General features: G+C 41.3%; 1 protein-coding gene across 1 annotated transcript in view; it reads right to left on the bottom strand.

Moving 5' to 3' along the window:
* The window catches only part of NRXN3 (neurexin 3), a 1,036,510-nt gene that overhangs the window by 765,050 nt on the left and 253,350 nt on the right, over positions 1-18,110 (bottom strand). The gene's annotated exons all lie outside the window — the stretch shown is intronic.

Raw genomic sequence — 18,110 nt, 5'->3', positions numbered from 1 at the left:
ACATAAAACATTTTGTCCACAGCTATAACTAATGATGTTGCTGGTAACCACATCTCAGAACTTTGCCTGTTTGATCACCTTATCCAGAAAATCTGCACTAGACAAGCATATCTTTTTCGTACAGCAAAAATAAACATGGGGAATTTATTAACAGCACATGATATGAACTATTTCCTTATTAAGAAAAAAAATCTCTTAGGTACAGTAAGTAAAGCCACTGAACTAGTTTCTTAGCAATTGGAGGCAGTATTTGAATACCATAAAAATCCTTTGTGTGAGCTGGAACTCTGCTTTCCTGTACCTGGGCTTCCACAGTCACTCAGAGCCAGCTCTGCTACTATATTGGGCTCACATCACTTGAGCCAGCTGTGTACCCCAGTTTTGCCCGGTGGAAGAAATACAGGACAGTGATGGCAAAGCTTGCAGGAGGGCTGTGTGTAGCCCCTCCCTACCAGTGCCATCTGGGGGAAAATGGTACTTACAATGGAGTCTACACAGATTCCCCCCACTCCATAGTGCAGCACCTTTCTCACTCCCAGCTGTGAAAGCAAGTCTGAGCACGAATAACTAGATTGTACAAGCAGTCAAGCTATAATTGCTTACAATCCGCTGCATAAGGCAAGTGCTGGTGCCATTGCCATTGACATTAAGAGCATTTTTCTGCTTCATTTTGTCTCATTTAGTAATCCTAATACAGATTAGCCAGAATTTATTAGTACAAGACTGAAGGGAGAATACTCATCATAACCATTCTTGAAAAAGAACTACATGGCAAAATCTGTGCCCTCAGAGCATGAAACAGTGGTGACAAAACAGCACAGTGTTGCAACATGAACATATATCATCCTCAAGAGATAGGTCTGCTTCAAACAGAGACTTTTGCAGTCTTGATTGAGGGTATCACAGAATGAACTCATTAAAAAATCTGGGCACTTTGAAGGCAGCAGTGATGTGTGTTTGTACTTAAGTGAGCAAACCATGTGTCTGTATACCCCTGCGAGCACAGTAAGACAAATTACTCCATGCAACAGTACAGGTTGAGAGCCAACTGGCTCAAAAGCAGCTTTACAGAAGAAGACCTGAGGGCCCCGGTGGACAAGCTGAGCACAAGTCAGCAGTGCTTACCCTTTCAGCAAAAGCCAGCCACATCCTGGGCTGTATTAGCAAGCATGCAGCGAGCAGGCCAAGGGAAGCAATTCTTTCCCTGATGGGCACTTGTGAGATCACATCAGGAATACTCTGTCCAGTATTGAGCTCCCCTGTATAAAAATAGCTTCAACATACTGGAGTGAGTCCAGCAAAGAGCTACCACAACAGTCAAGGTGCTGGAGTAGATGATGTGTATGGAGAGGCTGAGAGAGCTGGGTTTGCCCTGCCTCAAGGAGAGACAACTCAAGGGAAATCTTACTGCTCTCTGCAACAACTTAATGGGAGAGCATAGATCGAGGCCAAATTCCTCTCAGAGGTCTGCAGAAGGAGGAGAAGAGACAACAGACATAGCTGGAATACAAGAATTTCTCATTCTATATGGAAAAACATTTCATCTTGAGGACGGTCAAACACTAGGAAGGGCCTAGGGAGACTATGAAATCTCCATCCTTAGAAACAGTCGAAACCTGATTATGCACAATCCTGAGCTGCCTGCTCTAACTGGACCTTCTCTGAGCTAGTGGCTGGACTACACAGCCTCTGGAGGTCCCTTTGAAATTACTTGGTTCTGTGATTCTATTCTGAATACATTTAACTACCACCAAGGAGTTCATATGCTTGTATCAGCGTTCAACCAGCCTAAGCACAGAGGGCTGATATTGATTGCAGTTCTGGAAGTCAGAGCTGAGCACTTAACAACCCTCTCCACGATGATAATTTCCCTGCCTAGTCACTCCTGATCCATCGGAAGGGAATGTGTTACAATCAAGTCAGACACATGCTCTATGTACCTGCAGGTAATTCCCATCAAACAGCCAGCATCTAAGGGCAGGAGTCAAACACGATCATTATGACTGAGTCTTTTTCCCACAGACATAGATGTGCGAAGCACTGAATACATATTTGACATCTTTGAGAAGGGGGGTGTGGGGGGGTTGATTGTTCACTCAGTACAAGACATATTAACAGGGCTCATTTTCACTTTCTCAACCACTTAGATGAAATCTGACTGATCTATCCAGTACAAAGGAGAAGCCAAAGAGTAGATTAGAAATCTAAACAGTAATTTAAGGCAACCACCACAGACTCATCAGAACAGAGCAGAGCAAATTTAGAGGGATATTACTCTTACTTGTACCACTGGTTTCAAAATAAGGTGCTATCAACACACCTCTGCATACAGCTACATAATCTGCCTGTTTCTTCCAGTCACCTACTGCTGACCCTTGCCACAGATGGGATTCTGGACCTGATCCATCTTTATGTCCTTCCTGTTCTTGGGAGAATGTCACCTATTTATCATAGAATCATAGAATGGTTTGGGTTGGAAGGTACCTTAAATATCATTCCAAACCCCCTGCCATGGGCAGGGACACCTTCCACTAGACCAGGTTGCTCAAAGCCCCAACCTGGCCTTTGAACACCTCCAGGGAGGGGGCAGCTCTGGGCAACCTGTTCCAGTGCCTCACCACCCTCACAGTAAAGATTTTCTTCCTTATATCTAATCTAAATCTTCCCTCTTTCAGTTTAAAGCCATCACCTTTTGTCTTATCACTACAGGCCCTTGTAAAAAGGTCCCTCCCCATCTTTCCTGTAGGCCCCCTTTAGGTACTGGAAGGCCACTATAAACTCTCCCTGGAGCCTTCTCTTCTCCAGGCTGAATAACCCCAACTCTCTCAGCCTGTCCTCATAAGGGAAGTGCTCCAGCCACCTGGTCATCTTTGTGGCCTCCTCTGGACCCACTCGAGCAGATCCATGTCCTTCTTATGCTGGGGGCCCCAGAGCTGGACACAGTACTCCAGGTGGGGTCTCACAAGACCAGAGTAGAGGGAGAGAATCACCTCCCTCGACCTGCTGGTCATACTTCTTTTGATGTAGTCCAGGATATGGTTGGCTTTCTAGGCTGTGAGCACATGCTGCTGGCTCATATTCATTTGTCTATCCACTGCTAATCCCAAGTTCTTCTCCACAGTTTTCTCTCACTCAACCCACTCATTGCCCAGGCTGTATTTGTGCATAGGATTGCCTCAACCCATGTGCAGGACCTTGCACTTGGCCTTGTTGACTGTCATGACGTTTGCACAGGCCCAGCTCTCAAGCCTGTCAAGATCCCCCTGGATGGCACATCCCTTCCCTTGGTGTCATCTGTGAACTTGCTCAGGGTACACTAAATCCCACTGTCCATGTCACCAATAAATATGTTAAACAGCACTGACCCCAACTCTGACCCCTGTGGAACACCACTCATCAGTGTTTTCCATTTGGACATTGAGCTTCTGACCATAACTCTTTGAGTGCAACCATCCAGCCAATTCCTTATCCACCGAGTCGTCCATCTGTCAAATCCATGTCTCTCCAATTTAGAGACAAGGATGTTGTGCGGGACAGTGTCAAATGCTTTGCACAAGTCCAGGTAAATGATGTCAGTTGCTCTTCCCTTACCCACCATCTCCGTTTCATATGTTGTTATGGGTTTTTTTTCTTCCTCCTGTGGCTGCTCTGGATAGACATTCATATTTGCAGATCATGACACACTATAAAATCTCTCTGGGGTTCACTGGACAATCCAAATTCACACCTGTCCACCCCATGTTTCATAAGCACAACTCGCAAGGTCAACATTTTCTCTAAAACTGTATTCTTCAAACCACTAATTCCTAAACATGGCTGGCCATGTGGATGACTGGTTTACCAGTATCATGAAAAGCACAGTCTTTCCATGCTGTCCTGCCTGTTAGGACACTCTGACATATGTGATGGCTATGACCATAAAGTACATGAGAATTACCAGACAGGGGAAAAAGGAAAACAGGTTGTCTCCACAGCGTATGAACAAAAAATGCCCTAGGTAGGCTGCAGGTCTCACAGTATTTCCCTATGCTTTCAGGCGTTGTCTGGTGACATCTGGAAGACCAGAGAGTGGTGAACTGCTTCTTGTTTGTTAGCTCATAACCCTTGTGCTGTACATTTCTGAAGACTCCACAAATTGCAATGTGATATTTATGGCTTCTATATTCTTTAAACAGTGGTAGTGTACCAAGGACGTTCTGCATAGCAACACAGCTAACCTAGAACAGCTAAACTTGAGGCCCAAATCAAAGTCAACAGAAATCCTTTGTTCATGTTACACGAAGCAATAGATAAAACCCTGGTTTTGCTGGGATGTGAAACCCTGTATATAGTAAGTGATATTAACTTGAATTGATGATCTAGCTGTTCAAATGTAACAATGCAACTGTATAAAATAATGTCTACTTAAAACAGCATTTAGAATATGTATGTAAATTCTTGATTTAGACATGATTTGCAAGACTGAATTTTTAACTCAGTTAATACTAGACGGATTTACAAAAATCAGAATCTGAAAGCAGGTTAGCACATGTAAGCAATTAAATCTTCCATTTTGCTTGTTAATATTAATCTAAACCCACTATTTATTTTCTAAGATGTTCACATAACTAAATTCTCTGCAATGGGATTGCTGTGATTTGCAGAGATCCAAGACCTGTACAAAACTCCACATTCAGACTTAAACCATTGACATAATCAAAGCTTCGCAGAAATCAGCAGAGCAGAAACAAAACCCAGGATCTTCAAACTGACCAACACAGACCTTGAACAGAGTCACACATTACTTCAAGAAGTCGGAAAATGTTATCCTTTTCTGACTAATCAGAAATGGGCATGGCTAGCACATTAAGCAGTTACCACTACCACCCCACTGCAAAGCCAGTTTTGCAAGTCTCCGATCTATATGGAGACGTGTTCAAATATGTTCAAATCCTCAAATCAGCTATCAGTACATCCAGCAGGCTGATAGCAAGAACAGAAACGGAAGCATGGCTAACAACTACTTAAGGCAAGCTCCTGGCTCTTCTCATCCCTGCAGAAACCACAGAGCTTGCTGAGTCTCAGGTTTCTAGGAGAGGTAAAGACTGGGGATCTCTCCATATTGTGTATGGCTATAGTGCCTGTTCAGAAGAGTCAGATGGTAATTTTAACTTCTGGTTTTATGTGCAAGGCTGTTGCTATGTGTTCCTGTCAGAGCTATTTCTACAAAGGAGGACTCAAATATTCAGAATTCACAGAGAAACCTTGGCATTTTGATTTATGTATGAGGAAACCAATGCACAGATATCTTAATGAATTTACTCATGGCCACCAAGAAAATCAATTGTGGAGGAAGCATTTGACTTCAGGAGCACCCAGCTCCTCATCTTGGGCTCTTCCCACAGGTTCTTACACATTTGTGGAGGGAAACCAGCCTCCTATTTTTCTCCAGTCCTGTCAGGAGGTCATCCCAGCAAAGAGTGTGGAGCAGAGGAGTCTCCAAAGATTTGGATGACACCTAGAAATAAATACTTCATGACTATGAAGCTGAAAACAGCAAATACTAGAAGCACTGATTCTGCCCAAGGGCAGGAAGTTTAATACTCAACAAAAGCAGCATCTCATGTAACAGGATTTCTGGCCTCAGAAACAATTAGGAAATATTTAGAAAAATATGAAATGGACAGTGACTTTCCTGAAGTCTGCTGAAGAAAACTTCAAATAGCTCTCTTAAAAACAAAAGTTGGCTGCTCAGCCTCTCACCTTCTGTCAAAACCCACTGCATCACAAGTGTACTCTGAGGTAGTCCCTATCTCACTGGGGTTTGGTTTACAGCCAACGTTGAAGCATGTCTTCTGTCAGTGAGAAAAGCAAACTCTCTGCACTGCTTCAGAATTAATCACCACTCCACTGTTCAGTGTGATTTACATTATCTAAGTGGTTTGCTGTGCTTTGCACAGAAGAGCTGGTGCTGTCTGATAATCTAGGAATGATCTAACACTGTCAAGCATCAGGCTTCTCCGCCAAAGCAGTGTGCATTAATGATGGAGGCAGTAGAACATACAGGTACCCCTCTGACCTTCTGTCAAACAGAGGTCAACAAGGAAAATAGTATTTACAGGAACCTTTTCTCCCTAACATTTAATAGTTCTCTATAACTTCAGAAAATCCTACAGATATGCAACTTGTCTTAAAAAATCCGCTTCTAAAGTTGGCCACTGACTACAGAACTGTTATTAAAATAGAGGCCTACCATCTACCATGTCAGGAGAAAAAACCCAAAAAAATCCCAACCTCACCACAAATCCAGAACACAGAAGGAAAAATAACAATGTACTCAAAAGGTATTGTGGAAGTTAATGCAATAAGGATATATGTCATGGTTTAACTCCAGCTGGTAACTAAGCACCAAACAGCCGATCACTCACTCCTCCCCCAGCAGGATTGAGGGGAAGAAAATTAGAAGTGAAAGTGAGAAAACTCATGGGTTCAGATAAGAACGGTTCAATAATTGAAATAAAATTATAATAATTATAATAATTTTTTAAAGTTGCAATTAAAAGGAAATTTTAAAAAAAAAAAAAAAAAAAAGGAAAGAAAAGAAAACCCAAGAAAGACAAGCGATGAAAATGAAAACAATTGGTCACCACCAACCAACCAATGCCCAGCCAGTCCCCAGGCAGCTGCCCCCAGACAACTTCCCCCCTAGTTTACATGCTGAGCATGACATCATCTGGTATGGAATATCCCTTTGGGCAGTTGGGGTCAGCTGTCCCAGCTGTGTCCCCTCCCAAATTCCTGTGCACCCCCAGTCTACTCACTGGTGGGATGGTGGGAGAAGCAGAAATGGCCATGGCTCTGTGCAAGCACTGCTCAGCAATAGCTAAAACACCCCTGAATTATCAACACTGTTTCCAGCACAAATCCAAAACGTAGCCCCATACTAGCTACTATGAAGAAAATGAACTCTACCGCAGCCAAAACCAGCACAATATAACAGTGTTATAAAATACAGCTGTGCTGAAGGCCTAAGTGTAAGGACGTAAAAAAAGACAGAAGTTCTTGCTCTTGGCATTAGTCCTGCTGTTGAATGATGGGCCCTCCTCACCTGAGGACATGCTACTGGAATCAGTAGAGTATTACAGCAGAGCCATGGTACTCAGTGGCTATGAACTTACTGCACTTGGGCATCAGCTATGCTTTCAGCAACATGACATTTAACACAAGGAAACTGTCTAATTTATTTCTGATGGGATGACTGGGTAAGATCATGATCCTACCTAGTATAACTGAACTCGGTGTTTCTGGGAACAAACTTTGTGGCAGTCTTCCTGTACTGCCGAAATTAACAGGTATTCCTGCTTTGTCACTGTATAGCTGGGTATGGACATGACTAAATGTCTTCATGCCAGTGTGTATATCTTTGCCTCCCTTCTATACCAATTCTTACACCATAAAAAACTCCCTGTGGGGGAGAAGTGGAGCAAGCTCTGTAGAGATGGGGCAGTGGACTGTTTCTCTTCCCCTCCCTCCTGGTCTTGCCCAGAGACAGAACTTGCCTAACTGTGCAGGTACAAGCCAAAGAAAATGAGAACCTTCTGGAACAACCTATTGCACATGCATAAGAAAGACTATGTAAAGGCAACACCCCACGTGTGTCTTTGTTGAGCCACCACCTATAGACCAAGCTCGCTTCTCTATGACAACGTGGGATCCAAGGGTAGCAATTCCCCTTTTCCTATCACCTCCTTCTCTCTTTTCTCTTTCCTCTTTTTGCTCACACTCTCTCTTTCTTATATATATTGATGTATATAAGTTTTGTAGAAATTGGGATCAGTTGATCATTGACGGGTTATTAGGAAAATAGTCTTATCACCAAAGTGCCTTTATTCATTCCCCAGACGGTTATCAATTGATTGTTGCCAAATTGTCTCCATTCACTCACTAAAGTGGTCAGTTAATAAAGTTACCAACTAAATTGTTCCTCAGAGTCACTGCCATGACTCGGCCCGCTCTGCTGAGCAGAGACTGGCTCTTCCGCTGGCATGCAGGCTCTCAGGGAATTCATAAGATTCACCCCCCTCATAACCCACCATGTGGGATGAGACAGTATGAAATCTTTTGTCCCAAGTCATAACAAAGTCTGGAAAGAATAAATTCTACACATAAACCACATGAACTAAGAGGAAAATAGACTTTGAAGCTGTTCTAGATGATGAGCCATGAGAGATCAAGGCATCAACTCCCAAAGTATGGGGCAGAACCCCAGTCTGGGAAAACCCCTGTGAACTCTACTAGGAGGTAATTCTGTTCTGGGTAGAAGGGTTGTCCTGGGAGTCACCTATAATATCTATGATCCTCAACATCGTTACAGAACGACGAGCGATTTATGTTCCGAGTCACTTTCACATGTATCTGATGTTCCCTCAGAGGTTAGGGGAGGAGAAACTGTACATCAGATATCACAGAAAATAAGTCAGCCAACACCTCTGAAGGACAAAAAAGGTGAACTATTTCCATCACCCTCCAAAAGAGTTGTCCAGTGACTGAATGCTGAAACCCTAATGAAAGCCCTCAGAAGCAGTCAAAGCAGCTCACTCACATTCATGTTATTAAAACAAAGCTGGATAGTTTAGTAACAATTAGGCTGTTAATTTAAGGAGATGGTGACAGACTCCAGTAATAGCTAAACAGCAGATTACTGCATCCTCCATTAAGTTGTCCAAACCCTTTTGTTATATTCCTCCTTTCACGCCGTTGGGCAGAAAAATTGATACATCCAAATAGTTGTTTTTTCTAGTCTGATCATTCTTCACACCACCTGATTGAGTTAGTGACACCACTAATCAAACCCTCTCATAAGGTTCCATGCTCTTTCCCTCACTTACACACTTTTGTGCTCTCCATAATCAAAAGCAAGTCTTTGTTTGAAAAGTCTTACAGAGCTTATTTAAGTGTTTAGATACATAAGAAACAGTGTGGAAAACATTATTCTATGCCTGAAGCATCTTCCAAGCATCACCAACAGTGATACTGATACATGGAAGCTTTGAGAGTCATGTCATATATTGCATTTATACTCCACAAACTATAAAGTAAGAACATTTAAGTCATCTTAATGTCATAACGAGATGACTGAACTGATTGAATTGATAAAACCTTATAAAAAGAATATTACTTCTAACTTCAAGGAAATTATAGGAATAAATTTTCAGAAGCAAAAGAACTTTTGCTATTGGAAAAAAATTGTCTGTAAAATCATAGAAAGAGGTTATAATGGAGAAGATTAAGCGCTGAGCTGGTCTCCCACCGTAAAAAGAGTTGTTTACCAAATGCTTACTAGCTTTAAACCATTCTGGGTGATGTTAGATTTTTCAGAAATAGTGTCATTTATTGCTTCCTTAGGCCCCTCATTCTCACTTATTGTATCTACATAATTTGTAACTTGGAAGCAGAGAAGAATCAGAGTAACAACATCAGAAACTGTGTAGGTAAGAATCAATGGAGGACAACATCTCTCGTTATGTTTTAGATCTGTAAAGGGCAATGTTAGGGAGGAGCCCAAAGCAAAGGTGAGATGCACTCAACAGTCAGTGTTCTTTCAGTGCTGCGATCAAATTTTGTACAGTGTAGCAGCTCTGATCTTACCCAAAAATCTCTTTCATCCCACCAGTAAGAGCAAAGGAAGCATTTAGTTACACAAGAGAATGTAAAATGCCTAGCATGAATCATGCTCTCTCCTCCATTATCTGCTGCTTTACACATTACCCTTCAAGTCTAAAGGAAAATGCTTGTTAAAAGGTCCTCAAATTTAAGCCCAGAAGAGATCAAGGAGACTTGGCAATACAATGACTGTTCATCTTTTGGTCAAACCTGACTAATCTATTATTTCCCTGAGCTCCAAAGCTCTTAATGAAAACCGGGGAAAGAATAGCTTTCTCTAAAGACACTGCATGAGAGCTCTGGAGCCACAGGTTCCACCTCCATTTGCTGCTGCCTGCATCCTTGGACAATGGTCTTTGAGCTGGCTCCAACACAGAGGACGCTTTGACCCCCTGGACTGCAAACCATGACTAAGAGGTCCAGATCCAGCCCTGCAAAGTGACTTAGCTCTCCTGATGAATTTGGACCACTGCACAGCAAAGACTGAGACCAAAGGGTGGGAACAGGCATGACAGTGCCTGAATCTTTAACCCAAAGAAAGAAGGAATATCCCCTACGCTCTGATTCTCAAACAGTTGACATGTACTATCTAACGGGAAAACGTATAAAGCAGTTTCCATGGATCGTTTTCACCTATCAGTGATAGAGCTAGTAGTCTGGTAGAAGCATGACTGCTTTAAATTTCTGGAGTATGCATCTATTAAATATACAGTTGAAGTTCAGACCATCTAAACAAATGAAAATTCACACAAATTAAAAGCTGTTTTGCTTCTCAACCCTGGAACACTCTTCTTCACTCAACAGATTATTGCTGTCCTTTCAACAAAACCTCTTCTGAGAGGAAAAAAAAATCAGATATTTTACAGAAAATCTCCTATTTAGGTCACATATTCAGCATAGACAGAGATTATTTAAACTTAGATTCATCAATAATATGAGTCACAGATTCCCTACTGACTCTCTAAACCACCTTTTCTGTCTTTTTCTGAAGGGAAGCAGAAAACAGAAGGGTCTGAAGAAGAATCTGAATCTGTGTGAATGAACCATTTACTACAGAATTCACACACCAGCATAATTTGCTCCAATACCACGCAAAATAGCTGAAAAATGCATTCATAAAATCTTTTAGCTAAAATGCTTTGATGACAAAAGTATTAGCACTACAATAATGAAAATTAATAAATAAGATGACATATGTCTACAAAAGATTATAGCATATGGTTGATAACATTATTTTTTAAATTGCTCACCAAAATTGATCTAAATGACAAACTACAGGCGTAGAAGTTAGAACCTGAGCATTTTATTCTTGACTTTACCACTGATTTACTGTGCAACCTGAGGCACTTAATTAACCTCAGCTGTCTCCATCTGTACTACAAAGATAACAAAAATATAGGTTAAGTCCTTGAGACCTTTGGGAAAAGAATGCTCTACAAGTTTAATAAAACTTCTCTGCAAAACAAGAAATGCTCCACATCTGTGAGGAGAAGCCACATGCCAATCCAGTGTATATGCAGTGTACAGTGTGTCCTGGGCATCCTTCTCTCTGCCTATTTTCCATTGTTTGCTAAGTACAAACAACTGTACCAGTATCAGTGTGTGATGTTGCGTTCTCTGCCATTTGCAAAGAAACAATAAACTCCAAATATCAGTCTGACTGTGGCTCTATGTACTTGGATCTGTGCTCATTATTTATGTTCTGATCACCTGGCCAAAGAGAGAAAAAACCAATCCTGTGACAATGCCTTGCTTAACCCAAAATGAAATCCAACAATTTTGTTTTACACTTCCTTAAAAATACATTTCTTAAGAAAATAGAGGTTCATTTTAAAATAAAAGCATGAAACATGTTTATTTTGAAATGAATAATGCTGAATAAATCAATTTTAAAAAATAATTTGCCTGAAACAATTTTATATATTCATATAAATTCACAATTTGTTTTGGTTGAACAAAGTATATTTTTTTCTTTTCATTTCTCTGAACGATTTTGCTACTCTCACTCCCAGCTCCAGAAAGTGCAGGAAAGACAAGTTATTGCTACTACTTTTGTCAAGAGCTCAGATACCATGATGATGTGCTGGGCATAAGAACTCCTCTAGATTCCTCACTGCTGACCATAGGTGAGGACAACTCCCACTGCTGTTGTATTTACTTTTTCTTATGTTTTTATTTTGCTCTGCATTTCTTCTAGTTTACTTATTTTCCTGGTGCATCATTCTAAAACATAAGGTTGCCAGTCTCTGAACATACCACCCAGCAGAAGTGTTTCCTTAGACTGAACATTCAGCAGAGTGCAAACTGACCAGAAAGAGAACATCGTAGCACCACAAACGTAAAACTCAAGATTTAATGTATTCACCAGCCCTGCTCTCATAGAGGTATCTCTACTGCTGGGTTGTTACCCAGCCCCTCTGCCCTTCTGTGGAGAACACACTGGACAGTACAGCAGGGTAAGAGCGTGCAAGTGTACAGCTAAGCTCTTAATGCACCAGCTTTTTATCTTGCGTACTCTGTTGAACAAAAGTGATGTTGTTTTATACAGACCATGCTTTTTTAAAAAACTGAAACAACTTGCATGTCAACAAGTAACATTATATTCACCTCCTAAGAGAGATTTACTATTCTTCAGTAGCAATCAGTATCCCAGTTGCAACCCCCAGTTTCACGTTACCCTTACTCTTCTTGCCTATTAAAAAACAGAAGTCAAACATGAAATACCAATCCTGATGCTAAGTATTTAGACCTGTTTATTATTGGGTGTAGACTCAAGAGCACTAATATTCAGCTGATAAAACAGGATGCACTTGTGGCATTTTTGTTCCTTGCCATACTGCAGACAAGGTCTTTCCCAAACTTTCTGACCTTAGCAAAAAGCCATAGCATTAGGGAGAAGAACATATTGATGGCTATCACAGTCTTCCCTACATGTGTGGTAGAATTGGTCCTGTTTGGGAAAAAACATGGGGACTGTTGGTGGGAGTCTTCCAAGACTGACTGCAGGAATGAACAAAAATGATTTACACCAACATTGAAAGGAAGTTGAAAATTGCATTCAGACAAAAGCACATCTAAGGAGCCCAGCAGGAGGAAAAATTCCTGCTTCCATTGAAGGGTACTATTTTAGAAAACTGCTGGAAGCCTTCAAAGGAAGGGGCTGGAAGGACAGGAGCTGAGAGGCAGCACTGTAAGAGGTGTGCGTGTGCGCTTGTGAGTGCACATGCACTTGTGTCAGCAGCAGCCTTCCAGCAGGCGCCATGCTTGCTGTTGAGCAGGGAGCCCTTTGGGCACCCTTCCAGCCTGAAGCATGAGTAGAAAAGTAGTTAACACTAATCACTGTAATAACACAATAATGATCCACAAAATTATCCTTTTCAATACCAGTGACTGGTGTTGAAAGCCACGTCCATGGGAAAGGGGAGATGCGAAGGAAGGTGAAAAGCAAAAGTGAGGTGGAAGAGAGATGCAGAGTGGGGCAGAGCAGTGCATGAGACTGGTATCACAGAGACTGTGGTAAAGTCAGGTGCCCACAGCTTCAGTATTATTAGAGAGCATGTATGTGTGGAACCCAGTACTGCCACGGTATCAAAATACATTGCCAAGCGCTACTGCTGCCCTTCATTTATGCTCGTTGTGAGACATCATTAAGACCATTTATGGAAGCAGCAGTATCCAAACCCAATTTGAGGCACAATGATTCTTCTCAAAACAAAGCCACAGGCAAGGGACTGTTACAAGCTGGCAGAGCAGCTTTGGCCAGTAATTATTTAGGGGCAAAAATGTGTGCATTTGTATGCAATGAGAAACAGGCTAGACTTCTGATATGTCTATACAGCAGCAAGTTCATGTGTGTTTACCAGCACAGTGGATGTGTATATGCAGGTATAGGCAGCACAGTTGCACAGCATATTTCTGTGAAAAGGCAGATAAAGTGCATCTGGACAAACACGATTACACATAAAGAGGAGATGTGCCCTTTGTTACAGCATGAAAGGAAGCAGGTATTAGTGTGAAGGGATTTACAACAGAGCAAGAAACACAGAAAACCAGCTTGAAGTGGCTATGCATGCATACATGTAAAATGTGGGAGAATTGACATCCTTTTACACCTTACAGTGTACATATTAGGGCAGGAATTAAATGCATCTCCCCCATGTAACTTCAGGGCACCCACACATGAGGACTTACGCTCACATGTATGCACACAGAGAAAATGAATACGTGTCTTGACCAGGTGTAAATACAGGAGTGAATGCATACAATCTCAGGGTGTAAGCACAGACATCACGGTGTGTGAGGACGCAAATGTGGTGGAAGTGTATCGAGCTCCAGCATTGTGCACGGGGGCGAGAGGGAGGGCGTGCCAGTGTTTCTGGCGCATGCTCCAACTTCATCCTGGGCTTTTTCCCTTCCCACTTTAGTTTTTTTTCTGCGGCAGAGCAGACTCCATGTCTACAGGGAAGGTGCTTAATGAGTCAAATCCAATCTCTTGAATGCCTTATCAGTTGTGGACAGGCCTGTTTCTGACAGCTGACCTTTCCCACTGCACGCCACTAAAAAACCCATACACCACAAACAATTAACACAATGCTGAAAACATAAAGCTGAAGGAAGGGAAGACTAGACCGTTACAGACAGCACTACAGACAGAAGAGAGAGAGTGATGCACATAAAAATGACAGAGAGCAGCTATACAAGGCTTTGGTTCCACCTTAGTTTGTCACTCACACACTTTATTACCTTCTTTACAGCTTGGCTGTAGCAAAACTATGTGCAAAAACAAGGCCCATGTAAAACAAGAAAGGAAAGCAGAGAGGACAGGGAACACTCTTGTGAGGTATATCATGACGTTAAGCCCATGCCCAAATAAATACATGTCTGTATAATTATATGCAAAGCTAATAGAAGTAGCAAAGTTCCTTACTGAAAAACAAAAGCACACAGAGTAGAGGAGGTAAAGGCAAGTATCACCCTGCCATCTATACCTCTGCCGTTGTGGGTCTAGCTCCTAACAGCACACAGATAAATACATTCATTAAAAGAACTAAACTGAATACACCCAAGTTAGGAACCTCAAAAATAATAAAACCTATCAAAAAGTCTATTCTAATAACAACAAGGAGGCTCATCCCGTGAAGACTGCAACTCCAATTCCAAGTAAGTAGGATAGTGCTTCTCTTGGGAGGCACAAACACCTAAACATAAAGTGGATGGTCTAGTCAGTTGTCCAAAGGATTTGCTGCCCAGGAAAGGTTCAGAGGAAATCTGCATGTTCTCAGCTCCGCTGTCAGCTCAGTGCGAGTCTTGGATGAACCATACACATTGCATTTTCTGAAGTCTCTCTTCATTAACATGATTTTCTGTAATAGCTGCATGCCACCAACATGCCTGAAGATCAAGACCAACATATCTCAAATTTCAGGAGCAAATCCTAGGCACACAGAATTTGCATGCTAATTTGAAAAAGTAGACATCAATCTTTAGCGCAGTGGCCTTCCTGTACGTGCAAAAGACAGCACAGCCTACTATTATGAAATGTTTTGGTTTTTTACTATTATTGCATTGCAATAACAGAGACTCTAAAAGGGATATGCTCTTCCATTTTAGTAGCTCCTTATATGTACAGAATGGGAGCTAGATGACACTGAGGAAAGTTCGCAGAATAGAAGTTTGCCAGAAGCACCAAAAAAGTCATCTGGACACAGCATCGAATTCATCTAGGCGCTTGTGGAAAACTAAGCATGCTTTTGAAGACTTTGTGTGCAATCCAGACAAGACTGAGAAATATGAGTGGGTTAAGAGGTATGGAATGTCATCTGAGGTCAGAGAGTGGGGGAAGCTCAACAGCAGTGCAGTAAATGTTTCAGTTTAGCAACTCTATCTGGGAAAGATGCTGATGAACAGAGAAGGTACTTAGGTAAAAGTATTCCAGTTAATCACTGGAAGTATACAGATTTCTTCAAACTCCACCAAACCAAAAAGATTTTGAAAACAAATATTTCATTATGGTGGATGTTTCTTGTATTCAACTGAAAAAGTTACAGCATGACTGTAATCGTTTCTTGACTATTTCCACATGGTCTTTTGATATATACATATTATATGCATTTATTTTAATACAATAAAAATTCATGCTTAGTATATACTGTAAATCTCTTAAAATAGTTATCAGCTCACCTGTTTTCAAAAATTTCTGAAATTATCTATGCTATTCGGAATAATAGATCACAGCTATTCTATCAATTCATTCAAAATTAGTAACTTCATCTCATCAATGAAATGACATTCATATCTTGATGTGACAGCACCAAGAATGAGCCCAGCTGTTTTCATTAGTTCAAGCTACTGGGCAGCACAATCTTATTAAAGCCTTGTACAAGTCATCAACACTGGATATCAGCTAAAACCAATAAAACACAGCAGCCAAACCAGTGCTTCTCTTCAGTCCTATAAGCCAAACTCTGAACCCACTGGCCCTGATAACAATTAGGAATAATTTTATGGTAATCAGTGAAAGTATACTGCTGGATGTAAGACAGCGATCATGCTGGTATCTGTGTTCATGTTATTTTTCCTAAGCCTGTTGCTAAAAGGTCAGAACTGATGTAATTCTTACTCTTACAAGCAAAGCTCAGCTGCTGAAAAAAATTACTTTTCAAATCTCCCTGCAGGAAATGTAACACAGGCCTTGTGTTACAACTATTGTTGAAAAATGTGTTTCTCTTTCAGTTTGGAAAGGTACTGCCATTATTTTCCTGGAGATGAGTTTGCCCTGGAGCATCTTGACTTCTGTGGTTTTGTGTTCTGGGGTTTGTTTTGGTTTATTTAAATAGCAAAGACTCTTATTTTAATCTAAGCACCAGGGTCATTTGTATATTTTGTAAATATTTTCCAACCTATTTTACCAAAGTGTTGTCCCTCTTCAAGCTGTTCCCCACACTTTCACAACTCCATTAACCCACTGCCACTGGGGTCTTGCTGTTTTGGAACTGAAAGCAGGTCAGAGGTTTTGGGAAGGAGAGATGGCAGTTTTGGTCAAGACCCACAGGGCAAACCTTTGTGTATCCTTGTACATGGCCAGGGTGAGGAATCATTGAAGCCCCTGCTATGTGGAAAGGACCTCTATTTTTAAATTACAAGACAATTCTGAAAACGGGCTTTAACAGAGTAACCTTCAGAGCCTCCAGGTTAATTGTCTCTTGACAGCTATCTGGTCAAATGTGCTCAGTTCCCATAAAAATAAGCGGGTTATTTTCCCTGTAACTGCTAGGTCTGCCACTACTGTGTGGAGTCACAGACAAGCTGGGATCTTTTTTGCACGCTACCTCTAGCAACAGAATGTGGGCAGACCAAGTTCTACTCATACCTTCATAATGTCGTGATCTCTTATGGGGCTGCTGAAGGAGGACTGGTGGCAGAATTTGGCCTTGACATTCTAATTTTAAAACCTATTCTGTTAATGCATATGTCAGAACAAGGTACAATTTATTTTCTCAGAACCATGCTGGTTCTGCAGAGCTAAAAAAAATAAGAAGGGGGAAATTATATTAATTTATATAATTGATCTATCTATATATACATATATGCAGTTTTATCTTTACATTTAGGCAATTGGTCTAAAAAAAAAGAAAAAAAAAAGAAGCTCCATTAAATATTTTTTCCCAATTTTACACAACTTTCTTGATTGTAACTATACTTCAGTCCCACAAACAAAAGGACTGTGTAACTTAACTACTCTGGGAGGACAACTGAGCAAAAGAACTCACTGCAAATAGTACATACCAGTACTGAAAGCTTTTGTAGTTACGTGATAACTTACAACATTAAGGTCCCCCATCTGCAGCCCACAGAGGATCACAGTTGTTCCTGCTGCTGTCTATATACGTTTCTGGAGCATCACTTTCCTGTGTCTTTGTCCTAGAGATAACTAGCTAGATTTCAATATTCTGCGATCTGCTTGGCTTGACCATACCATGATATCACAAGACAGAGCTGGTGCCCCCTCACCAGCAACATCTCCTTGAATGGCCTACAACAAATGCTAGTTTAAAAAAAAAAGTTCTCAAGTTGCAGAGATAGTCAGTGCTGACCTTAAGATTTCATAGCACCTGGTAGAACAAGCTTGTTGGCCCCTAAGATTCTGTTTCTTAATGGGGGTGAATTAAGACCTCATTTTCAAGCTCTTACAAGAATTGTAGCAACTCCATAAAGTACCTTTAGTCCTAGGTGATTCTAGTGTGGTTTATATGTATGTGCTGAAATAGCTTCATTTGGCAGAAATGAGGCTGCCAGGCTCCAAAAGGTGAAAATGGTCCTCGATGAGAATTGTAATCATCAACCAACTACAATTTCTGAGAGTCATGCAAGCACCAGTCAGAACAGACTGTGATGAAGGACATGGGCAGTGCGACCAGCCCTGCTAATCCTTCAAGGTGTTGCAGCCCTGCTGTCATATGAGCCTCCAG

Source organism: Strix aluco, chromosome 4, assembly GCF_031877795.1.
Source record: "Strix aluco isolate bStrAlu1 chromosome 4, bStrAlu1.hap1, whole genome shotgun sequence".
NCBI classification, from domain to species: Eukaryota; Metazoa; Chordata; class Aves; order Strigiformes; family Strigidae; genus Strix; species Strix aluco.
Note: the sequence above shows the minus strand (reverse complement) of the source record. Positions and strands in the feature narration are given on the sequence as shown.